Genomic DNA, 14,914 nt, shown 5'->3' with positions numbered 1-14,914 from the left:
TACATGTGGGGGGGGGGGAGAAGGAGGAGAGGGGATATGGCGACCATGAGAGATAACACTCTCCAGGAGAGAGACTGGACCCCCGCTGAAGATGAGAGCTTATATTCCACAGGAGAGAGAGACTTATCCAATGACTCTGTAGATAGAAGACTGCTCTGCTGTATAAACTGTGCTCTACTGGGAACCGCTGATTGGTGATGGCCTGACTACCACTACACAAGGTATGACATTCCGTAAGATATCATAGCTGCAGGACATTATAGAAAAACAAAATGATACTGCATTAGTGTGGGAAATGGTGACTGACAAATCAAATCTCAAAACGTTCTAATTCACGTGAAGGCTTGAAATTTGACAAGAACTTGATACTTTGAGAATCAAACCGCTCATCTCTAATTCTAAGTGACACCCACCTGTCAGAACTTCCTATTGATTTGAGTGCATAGAAAAAGATTTTTCATAACACAAGGGAAAAAAGTTACATTTTCTCCACCAGTTGATGATATATGCACTGCATTCTAAATTATTATGCAAATGCTATTTTCTCTAATAACCCCCCACGACAGCACACAGGAGGATGTAGCCTCACCATAATAGGGACAGGAAACATGAAGAGTTTTAAATAGCCCCGCACACATCCTCCCTCCAGTGTTATTTCCTGTCCCTATCAGGGATGAAGAGGTCATCCCCGGTGTGCTGGGCCAGCGACAGGCACTGGGAGAAAGCTATTAGCCGGGCAGCGGAGGATCGAGCGGTTTACCTCTCCTTCTCACATGCGCTGCTCCCGTCTCCTCCGGATTCGGGACCCCCTCCTCCAGTCCGCGCTCGTGGGCAAGGTCTGCAGGATCTTCTGTCCGGAGGCCTCTTTGAGCTCTCTGGTCCATCTCCTCCTCCTCCTCTTCCCCGCTGGATGTGCGGGCGATTCCGGTCTCCAGGATGTGGAGCGCACGCCGCAAGTGATGCCAGGCGGTGGACGATGACGTCACTTCCGGCGGTTTTGCATTCCACGGTTTCACCTGGACACTGGGGAAGGAGCCCTCTAACAGAGGGAGGCGCTAGTCCAGTTGCCCATAAAGGAGCCCTGGACAGGAAGACATCTGCAGGTAGGACAAAACCATGTCAGTTGAAGCTTCTCGCTCTGCATCTGTAGAGCCCAGCGCCAGTCCGGTCCCAGTAAGTATGGCACTGGTAGTCCATCTCTCAGATGCAGGTAATAGTGTTTATAGCTCCCTTTCCCTTCTCCCTTCTCTTGTAGGGGGACAAGGAACCTGCATCTGGAGACAGCTAAACCGTCACGCAGATGTCCCATCTGTACTAAAAAAGCTATCGTCCTGCCATTAAAAAGCCCCTATGCAAGGACTGTACAGAGGAGGTTATCAGTAGAGATGAGCGTTGTTCTACTCGAACTGTTCGCCAATCTCAAATTCGAGCTGTTTTGGGCGGTGTTCGAGCCGTTCGGCGAACACGAACAATTTGAGAAAAATTCGGCTGTTCGAGGTTATGTTCGATAACTGTTCGTGCACCAAAATCATAACTGGATTTTTTCTCAGTAATGATGAAAATTAATGTTAATACGCAGTTTGAGTGTACAGCTGGGTGGGGGGAGGGGCAGGGGATGGATCTCTGCAGGAACAATGAAGATCTCCATTTTTTTTTCTCTTTCCCGCATTTACAGTGGGGAGGTGCAATCTGTCAGCCTATCAGCAGCGCACACACGGAGCGAAGTGCTTTTTTCACACAAGCAAGGGCATGTGTCATTGGCAGTGTATGTCACATGTCCTTGCCCTATAAGACCCAGCCATTTTCCCCGTCGCCACCATTTTCTCACTGCTGCAGCTGCGTGTTAGATGGCACCGCTGTTGCTGTGTGCGCTATACCTTGTTAATTTCAAGCCAATTTTCGCACAAATATACAGATAGCTTGGGAGTAGGGAATAGTTGTGATTGCAGTCCTTTTAAGGACTAGGTTACAGCATTTCCTACGACTTTTATCAGGGAGGTCTGTGCTCTTAAATAGATCGGTTGTGGGAGTAAAGACTAATTGTAATTGCAGTCCTTTTCAGGACTAGGTTACATGAGTTCCTATCAGTTTTTGCCAGGCAGGTCTGTGCCAGTGCTGTGCAAGTTTTTTTCACAGCATTTGGCTGAATCTAGCAAAGCTAATCCTTTTTGGCCTATTGCAGAGTGTGTTAGTCAGTGGAGTAGCCTATCTGTGTTGCAAGATATACCACCTGTGTATAGAATACCAATTTTTTTACTGCACCTAGTGAAGTAAAATCTTTTGGGCATAGCATCATTCTATTAGTCCATCTATACTGACCTCCATCAGGTTGCAAATTAAAACTAATTTTTATCTGCATCTACAGTACCTCTGAAAAAATATTTGGGCTTCTAGCAGTGTGTGGGACTTGTTCTATTAGTCCATCTATACTGACCTCCATCAGGTTGCAAACTGAATATATTTTTTTCTGCATCTACCTCTGAAAAAATATTGGGCTTCTAGCTGTGTGTGGGTCTTGTTCTATTAATCCATCTATACTGACCTCCATCAGGTTGCAAACTGAATATATTTTTTTCTGCATCTACCTCTGAAAAAATATTTGGCCTTCTAGTAGTGTGTCGGACTTTCTCTATTAGTCCATCTATACTGACCTCCATCAGGTTGCAAATTAAAACTAATTTTTATCTGCATCTACAGTACCTCTGAAAAAATATTTGGCTTCTAGCAGTGTGTGGGACTTGTTCTATTAGTCCATCTATACTGACCTCCATCAGGTTGCAAACTGAATATATTTTTTTCTGCATCTACCTCTGAAAAAATATTGGGCTTCTAGCTGTGTGTGGGTCTTGTTCTATTAATCCATCTATACTGACCTCCATCAGGTTGCAAACTGAATATATTTTTTTCTGCATCTACCTCTGAAAAAATATTTGGCCTTCTAGTAGTGTGTCGGACTTTCTCTATTAGTCCATCTATACTGACCTCCATCAGGTTGCAAACTGAATATAATTTTTTTCTGCATCTAGCTCTGAAAAAATATTTGGCCTTCTAGTAGTGTGTCGGACTTTCTCTATTAGTCCATCTATACTGACCTCCATCAGGTTGCAAATTAAAACTAATTTTTATCTGCATCTACAGTACCTCTGAAAAAATATTTGGGCTTCTAGCAGTGTGTGGGACTTGTTCTATTAGTCCATCTATACTGACCTCCATCAGGTTGCAAACTGAATATATTTTTTTCTGCATCTACCTCTGAAAAAATATTGGGCTTCTAGCTGTGTGTGGGTCTTGTTCTATTAATCCATCTATACTGACCTCCATCAGGTTGCAAACTGAATATAATTTTTTTCTGCATCTAGCTCTGAAAAAATAATTGGCCTTCTAGTAGTGTGTCGGACTTTCTCTATTAGTCCATCTATACTGACCTCCATCAGGTTGCAAATTAAAACTAATTTTTATCTGCATCTACAGTACCTCTGAAAAAATATTTGGGCTTCTAGCTGTGTGTGGGACTTGTTGTATTAGTCCATCTATACTGACCTCCATCAGGTTGCAAACTGAATATATTTTTTTCTGCATCTACCTCTGAAAAAATATTTGGCCTTCTAGTAGTGTGTCGGACTTTCTCTATTAGTCCATCTATACTGACCTCCATCAGGTTGCAAATTAAAACTAATTTTTATCTGCATCTACAGTACCTCTGAAAAAATATTTGGGCTTCTAGCAGTGTGTGGGACTTGTTCTATTAGTCCATCTATACTGACCTCCATCAGGTTGCAAACTGAATATATTTTTTTCTGCATCTACCTCTGAAAAAATATTGGGCTTCTAGCTGTGTGTGGGTCTTGTTCTATTAATCCATCTATACTGACCTCCATCAGGTTGCAAACTGAATATATTTTTTTCTGCATCTACCTCTGAAAAAATATTTGGCCTTCTAGTAGTGTGTTGGACTTTCTCTATTAGTCCATCTATACTGACCTCCATCAGGTTGCAAATTCAAAATATTTTTTTTCTGCATCTAACCCAGCCAATAGTTTTGGCCTAATACCACAGTTTGGCCACTCGGCTCTGCTCGGTTACCATCCATTGTTTTTTTGTGCAAACAACTCCAGAGTTGTGAATTAGTTAACCACCAAAATGAGTGGAAAAAGGCCTGCTGCTGGTGGAAAGGGGAATAGGCGTGTTGGGAAGGGGAAAAAAGGTTGTGTCCGTGGGGTAGGTGTTAAAGCAACAGTAACATCTGCAGAAGAAAGACCATCTTCCAGCCAAACTAAAATGTCTACTTCTTTTAGCGGACAATGTGATAAGATCCCTTTCTTACGGCCACGCCAATCGCTACAAATTCCAGATGAGGCACAAAAACAGCAGGTGCTTCAACGGATATCAAGTGCTCCTTTAAGTGGGCTCTCCTCCACATCAACTTCAACATCACAAATACTCCAGTCCTCAAAGGTGTCACCCAAATCGCACTTGCTTCCTCACAGCTCCCAAATCTCCAGCTGCCCGTCTGAGTATGAGGTAGAACAGATGGTTGAGTCTGCAGAGCTGTTTACTCATACTATAGCCTGGGAATCAGAGGTCGACTCCAGCGCTTCTGTGAATCCAGACGAGGAAATGATCTGCACTGATGCCCAGAATCTTTATGAGTCGGATCCAGGACCAGACGCAGAAGGTTCTGACCATAATGTAGACCCTCATTCCCAAACTGTAACTCCTGTTGGTGGAGACAATGAGGAAGACGATGATGAGACTCAAATACCTGATTGGAGCGACAACTTTAGTTTTTTGTCAGGGCAGGAACAGGTTGGCTCTGAGGACGACGGGTGTGATAACGCACAGGGTGATGATGATGAGGTCGGAGATCCCACTTACTGTCAACCCACAGTCAGCCAAGAGATGAGGTCAGCAGAGGAGGTGGAGGAAGATGCTAGTGACGACGAGGTCAGGTGCGCCTTCCTGGACAGACGTAGTACTGGAAGCACGTCAACAACTGCATCCTCAAACACAACTCTGCCTCTCACCACAAGTCGTGGTGGCTCTTCAGGTCGCATGGGTGCTAAGCCTTGCATAGCCTGGGCATTTTTTCAGATCGATAAAGATGACCCAACTCGTGTTATCTGTAACATTTGTCAGCAAAAGCTAAGTAGAGGCCAAAAAATACATAGTTTGAGTACTTCATGCATGAATCGGCACATGGACATGAAGCATAAGTTGCAGTGGGAAGCTCAGTGTGCTACAATGCGGCCTAGCCGGCCGGGCCAACCACCGTCTGCCATATCTTGTGCATCCGCGGCCTCTTCATCCTCTGTGACTGGGGGGTCAGCAGTCACACCTGTTTTGGGGCGCAGACCTGCCACCTCTTTACCCGCAACAGCCAGCGTGATTGGCAGGTCATCATTTTCTTTGGAGGTGGTAACACCAGCTGGTGTTGAGCGCTGTCCGACATCGATAGCACCACCTTTGGATCAAGGCAACCTAACATGTCCGCCTGCATCTTCCTCACAGACCGGCAGTTTGCCGGGGACACCCTTATCAACCCCGTCTAAGCACAAAAGCCAGCCCTCGGTCCCTCAGATGTGGACAAGTAAAAGACCATTTCCTCCTAGCCATGAGAAAGCTAAGAGGTTGAATTTCACCATCTGCAAGCTCTTGGCTACAGAAATGCTGCCTTTCCGCCTGGTGGACACAGAGGATTTTCGAGACCTTATGTCCGTCGCAGTGCCCCAGTACCAGATGCCCAGTCGGCACTACTTCTCAAAGAAAGGTGTGCCTGCGCTCCACCAGCATGTCGCACACAACATCACCGCTTCTTTGAGAAACTCTGTGTGTGACAGGGTGCATTTCACCACAGACACTTGGACGAGTAGGCATGGACAGGGGCGTTACATGTCGCTGACTGGGCACTGGGTAACTATGGTGACAGCAGGATAAGGGGCTGCTGTCCAAGTCTTGCCGTCCCCACGAGTTGTGCGTCAATCCTCTTTATGTCAAAGTTCCTCCACTACTTCTGCCTCCTCAACCTCCTCTCGGTCTTCCACCTGCACCCAAAGCCTGTCTGGTCATGCCACAAGCTTTCTAACTGCGCAGAAGGGATCCTGCACACCTCCTTACTATGCTGGCAGTAGGGCTCAACGTCATCAGGCGGTTTTTACATTGAAATGTCTGGGAAATGTGAGTCACACAGCTGAGGAGTTGTGGTCAGTTCTGGAGAACCAATTTCATGAATGGTTGTCTCCACTGGACCTGAAACCAGGGAAGGCCGTGTGCGACAATGCTGCAAACCTGGGTGCGGCCCTTCGCCGGGGCAATGTCACACACGTGCCTTGTATGGCTCACGTGTTGAACCTGGTTGTCCAGCAATTTTTAGCCCACTATTCCAGACTAGATGGCCTTCTGCAGAGGGCACGGTCGCTGTGTGCTCACTTCCGCCGTTCGCATCCCGCAGCTCAGCGACTTGCATCTCTACAGAAGTCGTTGGGCCTGCCACTTCACCGGCTAAAATGCGATGTGCCTACCTGGTGGAATTCAACTCTGCACATGTTGCAGCGACTGTGGCAGCACCGACAAGCCCTGGTGCAATACGTTCTGACGTATAGCCTGGGCCAACGAGATTCAGAGGTGGGGCAAATCACGCTGGAGGAGTGGTCTCAGATCAGGGACCTATGCACCCTTCTGCACAGTTTTGAAATGGCGACGAAGATGTTTAGTGCTGACGATGCCATTATCAGCATGACTATTCCGGTGATTTACATGCTGGAGCACATGTTAAACAGAATTCGGAGTCAGGTGGTGGCACAAGAGGAGGTGGAGGAAGTAGAGGAGGAGGAGTTGTATACGGAAGGGCTAACATCTGCAAGGTCCAGAAGGTCGGCAGCACCAAGGCGGCAGGCATGTGAGGGTGGGGGAGATGGTTTTACCAGGGCGCATGGTAGCAGCCAAACTAGTGAGGAAGGTGCAGGAGCCCAGGAAGAAATGGAGGACGAACTGATGGAACACTCATCAGATGAGGGAGACCTTGATCACATTTCTGTTGTGCGAGGTTGGGGGGAGAGGACAGAGGAAGGAAGCATGATTGTTACCTCGCCACCAACACAACAGGGACTTGGTGCTCCTGGATGCGCAACACACATGAGTGCCTTCTTGCTGCACTACCTGCAACATGACCCTCGAATTGTGAGGATTAGAAATAATCCTGACTACTGGGTTGCCACACTGTTAGATCCCCGGTACAAAAGTAAATTTGCCGAAATTATTCCTGCCATAGAAAGGGATGCACGCATGCAGGAGTACCAGCAGAGACTGTTGCAGAATCTTACATGTGCTTTTCCACAAAATACCAGTGGTGCACGTAGTGAATCTCACAGTTCCAACTTGCCAACCGTGGGACCGTCAAGTGTTCAGCACTCAAACCGTAACAGAACCACAGTATCTGCTGGTAACATCAATTTTGCGGAATCATTTCACCACTTTTTTAGCCCATCCTTTGCAAGGCCACAGGAGACAAGAAGTCTGACACATAGTCAACGCCTAGAGACGATGGTACAGGAGTATCTCCAAGTAAACATTGAAGCCACGACTGTGTCACTGGACCCTTGCTCTTTTTGGGCTTCCAATCTGGATAAATGGCCGGAGCTAGCCACTTACGCCTTGGAGATCTTGTCATGCCCCGCAGCCAGCGTTCTGTCTGAACGTGTGTTCAGCGCTGCTGGTGGTGTGCTGACAGATAAGCGCACGCGGCTCTCCACTGATAATGTAGACAGACTCACGTTCATAAAGATGAACAAATCATGGATCCGAAACGACTTTTCTACCCCTGTGTCATCCTGGGGAGAGTAAAAGCTTGATGATTGGTTAAAATCACCCTACCAAACGTTTTAAGCTTTCAAATTACTAATCATGTTTATCTGTATCTTGACTGGAAAATAATTTGGGCTTTGTAGCAGTGTGCAGCACTGATCCTATTAGGCCATCTATAATAAGCTCCACCAGATTTAAAATTAAAAATAATTTTTAGCTGCATCTAGCCCGGAAAATAATTTTGGGGCTCCGAGATGCGCAAGACACATAAGTGCCTTCTTGCTCCACTACCTGCAGCATGACCCTCATATTGTCAGAATTCGAAGTAATCATGACTACTGGGTTGCCACACTTTTAGATCCCCCAAACTTTTCGATCAACCTTTTCATTTTAATAAAGACCAAAAAAATGGTCATTTTTGAAATTATAAGCATTAGCAGGTAGTTAGAAACTGAAATCAAACAGTTTTCAACTCAAAACTTTATTGTAGGTGATGTTACATTTTCACATAGGACCCCTTGTTCGAAAGGAGCTTCTGAACTCTCTCGTCCATTGAATTTGTCAGGTTTTGGATGGTTTCTGCTTCAATTGTTTTGCATGAGGACAGAATACCCTCCCAGAGCTGTTGCTTAGATGTGAACTGCCTCCCGCCATCATAGACACTCCTTTTAATGATGCTCCAAAGGTTCTGAATGGGGTAGAGGTCAGGGGAGCATGGGGGTCACACCATAAGTTTGTCCCCTTTTATGCCCATATCAGCCAGAGATGCAGATTTTTTATGTGCAGCATGAGATGGTGCATTATCATGCAGAAAAATGATCTTGCTGTGAAATACACGGTTCTTCTTCTTGAACCATGGCAGGAAGTGCTGTTTGAGAAAATCCACATACATTATGGAGTTCATCTTTACCCCTTCAGGGATCCTAAAGGGGCCGACAATCTCTCTCCCCATGATTCCAGCCCAAAACATTACTCCACCTCCTCCTTGTTGGCGCTGTAGCCGTGTTTGCGTGGGGTGTCCATCAACCAGCCATCCTCCACTCCATCCATCTGGACCATCGAGCGCTGCACGGCACTCATCCGTGAACAAAACAGTTTTGAAATCAGTCTTCATGTAATGTTTGGCCCACTGGAGCCGTTTCTGCTTGTGTGAAGTGGATAGAGGAGGTCGACAGGATGGCGTATGCACAGCAGCAAACCTCTGAAGGACCCTGCATCTTGTTGTTCGGGGGACGTTGGAGGCACAAGCAGCTTCAAAAACTTGTCTGCTGCTATGACAAGGCTTTTTTGCCGCTGCTCTTTCAACCTGACGTAATTGCCTGTAGGAAAGAGTCCTCAATTTGCCCTTATCAGCACGCACACGTGTGTACTGTGAATCGGCTACATACTTCTTGATTGCCAAGACACTTCATCCTGATCATCGCACAATGTTGATTGTAGTCATGCCTTGACCTAAACACTCCACAATTTGTTGCTTCTCAGCAGCCGACACATCCTTTTTCTTTCCCATTTTGGCAGAAAATGTAGGCTGCTTAATAATGTGAGAGAGCCTTCTTAAGTAGTCTTGCCTTTCATTGGACACACCTGCCAAACTAATTAGCACAGGTGTCTGCAATTGCTTACAGTGATATAAAGAGCCCTGACACACATCACCATCAATGAGTTTAACTGACAAACAAACAAATTCTTCCCTTATCACTCCTAAACACTTTTTGCATAATAATTTGGAACGCGGTGTACAACGCTTTTCCACAAAACACCAGCGGTTCACGTAGTGAATCTTACAGTTCTAACTTGCCAACCGTGGTCTGTATGGAATTGTTCAATAAAGGGCCCAAAATTAAGATAACATAGATGGGAGAGGTCTCTATGAATAGGAATTCCTAAGTATTTGATACCCTGTGAGGGCCAGGCAAAGGGAAAGTTGGACTGGATGGAATCCTATATGGATTTGGGGAGGGAGACATCGAGGGCCTCAGACTTCGCTGCATTGATTTTAAAATTTTACCATGTAACAAAGTGATCTATTTCAGCCATAACAGCATGGATGGATATATGTGATTGAGTGATATATACTAGGACATCATCAGCAAATAGAGAGCACTTGTACTCGGTGCCTCCCACCTCAATCCACCTAATATTGGGGTTATGGCGAATTGATGAGAGCAGGTGCTCCGTCACTAGGATGTATAAGAGAGGGGACAGAGGACATCCCTGCCTTGTCCCATTGGTGATTGTGAAAGGTGATGAAAATGTTCTGACGCACCCCCTGGGCCTTGGGACACCCGGAGCCGGACCCTTTTTGGTGGATGCTGGTGGTTGTAGTCTTCGTGGCGGCGACCCGGTTCCGTGGCTCAGGGCGGTCAAACCAGTGGCGGAACTATTTATGTGGTTTTGATGTTTAAATGTCCGACTACGCCACCCGTGGATTGCGGTCAGAGTGAACCGCCGCTACAGGGCAGACCGCTGAGGCTGGTGTTGTGGGTGCAGCAGAGCGTAGCATAACTCCCCACGGGAGGAGTATAGCCTCAGGGCAGTGTATGCGGAGGATGGGGGTGATGGTGCAGGGCAGCAGCAGTAACGACACGGAGTCAGTGATGCAGTCCAGGGCCTTTACTCACAGTTCTTATTATCCAGACCACGTCTGCAGGTAACGGCTGCCCACGTCGTATTGTGCTCACCAGGTGAGGGGCTCAGACAACTCCCAGATAACTTTGGAGCACTTCACAGGACCCCCTTTGTGTGTCCTTTGTCTGGCCTTTCTTACCAACACTTCTGTCCGGCTGCCTCGGGCCTCCTCTTGGTAAACTTGGCGCCAGTTTCCCTGACCCTATGTGGTGCCTTCCTAGCGGGTGTAGCGAGGGGCTGCGCCACATAAAATGTCAGAGCCTCCGGTTTCTAGCTGAGGGTCGTTTCCTGCCTCCACTAGTTCGGGGACCGGTCTCCCCCTTTGGCCTGACCCCTCCACGCAGGTGGATTCGGGCGTGCGGTGGCGACTCGCCCGTCCGCACCCCTGGGATCCCTTCATTCCTCGTTCCTGGAGCCTTCTCCGCTCCTCTTCCTTCCTTCTCCCTCTTCCAGGCCTGGGCCTCTGTTACTAGGCCCGCCTCCGGAGCAGAGCTCATGCAGAGCCCCTGCTCCCTGCCACTTCTGCTCAGACTTCTCTGCACTGAACTAAGATGGTGCCCACCTTTTATACTCCCTTCTCAATGCACCCAGGAACTGCTTCCTCCCTGCTCCTGCACTGCAGGGTTCCCCTTCCTCAGTGTTCCCTCCCCCCACTCCAGCCAGGGACAGGGACTGTCGTGCCCATCTCAGGGGCATATTGGTCGCCCTGCCCCACGGCAATGTGGTGTAATGCATGCAGGTGTCGGGTCCTGATCCACACTCAATCCTTACCTGAGAGTGAGATATCACACCTCTGGGTGAGGTGCAATACGTCTGTAGCAACCGAGCCCTCAGGGTGCTACAGTTCCATTTATCTTCAGCCTAGGTGACGTATTGCGATACAGGGCCGTGATTTTGGCTATAAAAGAGTCCCCTAGACCCCTACCCCAAGCTTTTTAAGAGAATCATATATGGCGTGCCAGGAGACTCTATGGAATGCTTTCTCAGCATCCATCGAGAGTATCTAATTACAAATTTTTAACTGCATCTAGCCCAGGAAATACTTTGTGCCTAGTAGCAGTGTCTGCTAGTCAGCGGATTATCCCGGCTGTTAAGCAAGCTACACCACCTGTAGTTTAGACACTTAATTTTTTCAAAGGAAATGCTTCGGGACCATGGGATACTCAGTGAAGAGCATCAGGAGGCACCCCAAGGCATAGGGGCTGGGACTGGCAGTAGGATGCCTTGCGGTGGACAGCCGAGCTCGATCCTTATAAAAGCTTTTTAACTGCAGCAGCTTTAGTGGATGCTACTGGAGCTGGAATTACGCGGCTGCTGGCATGAGACTTGCCCTCCTATAGATCCTTGTAAATGGATTTAAAGTGTATTCATTCAAATTAGAGAGACAATTTAAATTAAAAAGCTTAGAGCTGCCTCCACCACAGGGGGGCTCGCTCGACCCACCAGCGGACAGGCACCAGTATTGGGAGAGGGGGGCTGGCCGTCAGGGTTCACCGCGGCTCTGGCACAAACCCGGCGACGCGGAGGTGGCATGGGCAGGAGCGGACTGAACGTGTCGGCTTCTCACTTTTTGGATTTTAGAAGGGCATGACATGCCTATATCTGTGTCTCCCCCTCCTTTTACTCCTCCACCTCTTTTCTTTTCGCATGACTATATGTACTTGTCACTTTTCCATGTGTTAGTTGTGTCTTCTGAGCAGTTTGTCAGCTTTTGGACACCTTTGAAGGTGTTTTCTATGTGTTTCTATGTGTTTTTGTTTGCCTGCCATTGGTTTTAACGGTGTTCGAAGGTGTTCGACGAACAGTTCGGCGAACACACGGGTGTTCGATGAACCGAACCGAACTCGAACACTACGGGGGTGGCTCAACACTAATTATCAGACAGGAACAACTTTCCTTAATGGAAGAAATAAAGGGGATTGTACGTCAAGAGATCAAATCCTCCTTAGCCTCAGTCACTCTCCCTACACCCTCACCCACTCAGTATTCTACATCTACTCCCTCAGCAGCCAAAAAGAGGAAGATCAGCCCACCAGAGGGAAGGGGGGGAGGGGAGACTCTCAAGAGGAGATGTATATCTCAGAAGATCTTCCAGAGGAAGATGAACTGAGTCCAACTCCTGATAACTCCCAGCGAGAGAGATATTACTTTCAATCAGATAGCTTGAAGGAACTCCTCATGGCAGTAAGGAGAAGTATGGAGGTCGAGGAAGAAAAAGTTCCCCAGACAGTACAGGATCAGATGTTTGGGGGCCTACATTCCAGAAAAAAATTTGTGTTCCCTATACACCAGAGTATTAGGGACTTAGTCTTAGAGGAGTGGGAATCTCCAGAAAAGAGATTGAATACCCCTATGGAGTTAAAGGATATGTTTCCTGTAGAAAACGAGACTACAAAATGCTGGTCTGAAGTCCCAAGAGTGGATATCCAGATTGCACGAGTGGCAAAGAAAACCACACTGCCCTTTGAAGATTCTTCTCAATTAACTGACCCCTTGGAACGCAAAATGGAGGGACTACTCAGAAAATCCTGGGAGACCTCGGCAGCACTATTAAACACCGCAGTCTCTACGGGCATAGCTCGATCAATGGCTCATTGGCTAGATCAACTGGAGGAACACCTAGTCTCGGGCTCCCCCAGAGAAGACATCTTAGCATCCTTACCGCTTCTACAGAAAGCTACGGGGTTTTTAGCAGATGCTTCTGCAGAATCAGTGAGAGCGGCGGCAAGAGCATCTGGGTTATCAAACTCTGTAAAAAGGGCCTTATGGTTGAAATCTTGGAGCGGTGATGTGGCATCAAAAATGAAATTGAAATGAAATCTATCTCCAAGATGTATATTACCACATCCCCATACATCCACTTCACAGGAGGTTCCTAAGATTGGCAGTGACTCAAGGTCAACAAATAGTCCACTACCAGTTCAATGTTCTCCCATTCGGGATATCACCAGCCCCAGAAATATTTACAAAGGTCATGGCTTATATCTGGGGTCAGAAAATTTCAATAGTACCATACCTCAACGACCTGTTATTAATTGGGCCCTCAGTACCAGTACTCCAAGAACATAGGATCTGAGTGGTCAACTGTATATTGTCTCTGGGCTGGTTAGTGAACCACAAAAACTCTGATATAGTACCCTCCATGACAAAAACATTTCTAGGAGTACAATTGGATTCCCACAGCCAGATGTCATTTCTGCCCAAACAAAAACAGGTCTTTCTAAAAGCAAAGATCAATGTCCTAAGAAGCAGGAGATCAGTATCTTTGAGAGATTCCATGTCAGTACTCGAGTCTATAACATCCTGTATCCAGATGGTGGCCTGGGCTCAGGCACATACTCGAGCATTACAGACCCACATCCTTACGAATTGGGAAGGATCTCCACGGTCTCTGAACAGGAAAATTCCCTATACCACCACACGTGAAAAATCTGAACAGGAGTACCATGGATCCAGAATCCACTAGTAACCATAAAAGTAGATGCCAGCGGGAAGGGATGGGGAGCCATGGTCTCCCAAGAGCTATTCCAGGGTATATGGACCAAAGAGGTGAGCCAGCGCTCATCAAATTTCAAAGAATTAAAAGCCGTAGAGGAAGTCCTCAGAGCAGCAGAGCCTCTCGTCCATATCCACGGGTCAAGGGTTAGGGATGATATTATTCCACAGGGCTCAGCTCTCATTGTTTGTGAATTTAATCAATTTACTTAGTTAGTATAGTAGGGGGCTCTTGTAAATAAACATCTAGCTGGCCTTAGCACAATATGCAATTAGCATAGTAGCAAACATCATTGTTTCAGAACCTAGAGAAGACAACATTCAGGGTTATACAAATAATCATATGTCCTTCTTGGCCAGCCACAGAAATACACATACATTCACAAGTCAACGCAAACAATGGTTAAGCCAAGAGAAAAACACCAATCTAGATGTCTGGCTGATTAAGATTGGAAGCTGTTTCGTCACAGTCCTTCTTAAGAAGTTTTCGTTTAATTGGGCTCATCTGGCAAACTAATTATCACAGGTGTTTGAGATTGATTTCAGCAATCCAAAGACCCTGAGATACAAACCATCCATGAGTTTATTTGTAAAACAAAAATGTACACCTTTTGGACACTTAAATCCAATTTGCATAATAATTTGGTATAGTTTGCAATGTTATTTTCTTTCCTAAATATTAACCTGTAAAATAAATTAATCCTGGATATCTTAATTTCTCAGGAATTGCTTTCACAAGCAACATGGAGAGGTGGAGGGAACTTCGTAGATTTTCTCTCTCTACAATGCGCGATTTCGGCATGGGAAAAAGGACTATAGAGGATCGGATTCAAGAAGAAGCTCTGTGTCTTGTGATGGAACTCAAGAAAACAAAAGGTTGTTACAGGCGATAACTCAATATTTTATGTGATGATTTCTAAAATCTAAGTATTATTGTTTGAAGAAAAATCTTGTTAGAAAGCAAAAATATAAAATTATACATGTAAAGATG

General features: G+C 46.5%; 1 pseudogene; it reads left to right on the top strand.

Moving 5' to 3' along the window:
• LOC141155005 (cytochrome P450 2B4-like) overlaps nt 1–14,914 on the top strand; it is a 248,373-nt pseudogene that overhangs the window by 62,723 nt on the left and 170,736 nt on the right.

The sequence above is a fragment of the Phyllobates terribilis genome, unplaced genomic scaffold, assembly GCF_046119375.1.
Source record: "Phyllobates terribilis strain yellow unplaced genomic scaffold, ASM4611937v1 Scaffold_7__3_contigs__length_470593459, whole genome shotgun sequence".
NCBI lineage: Eukaryota > Metazoa > Chordata > Amphibia > Anura > Dendrobatidae > Phyllobates > Phyllobates terribilis.
The sequence above is the reverse complement of the archived record's forward strand: the minus strand, read 5'-3'. Positions and strand labels throughout refer to the sequence as shown.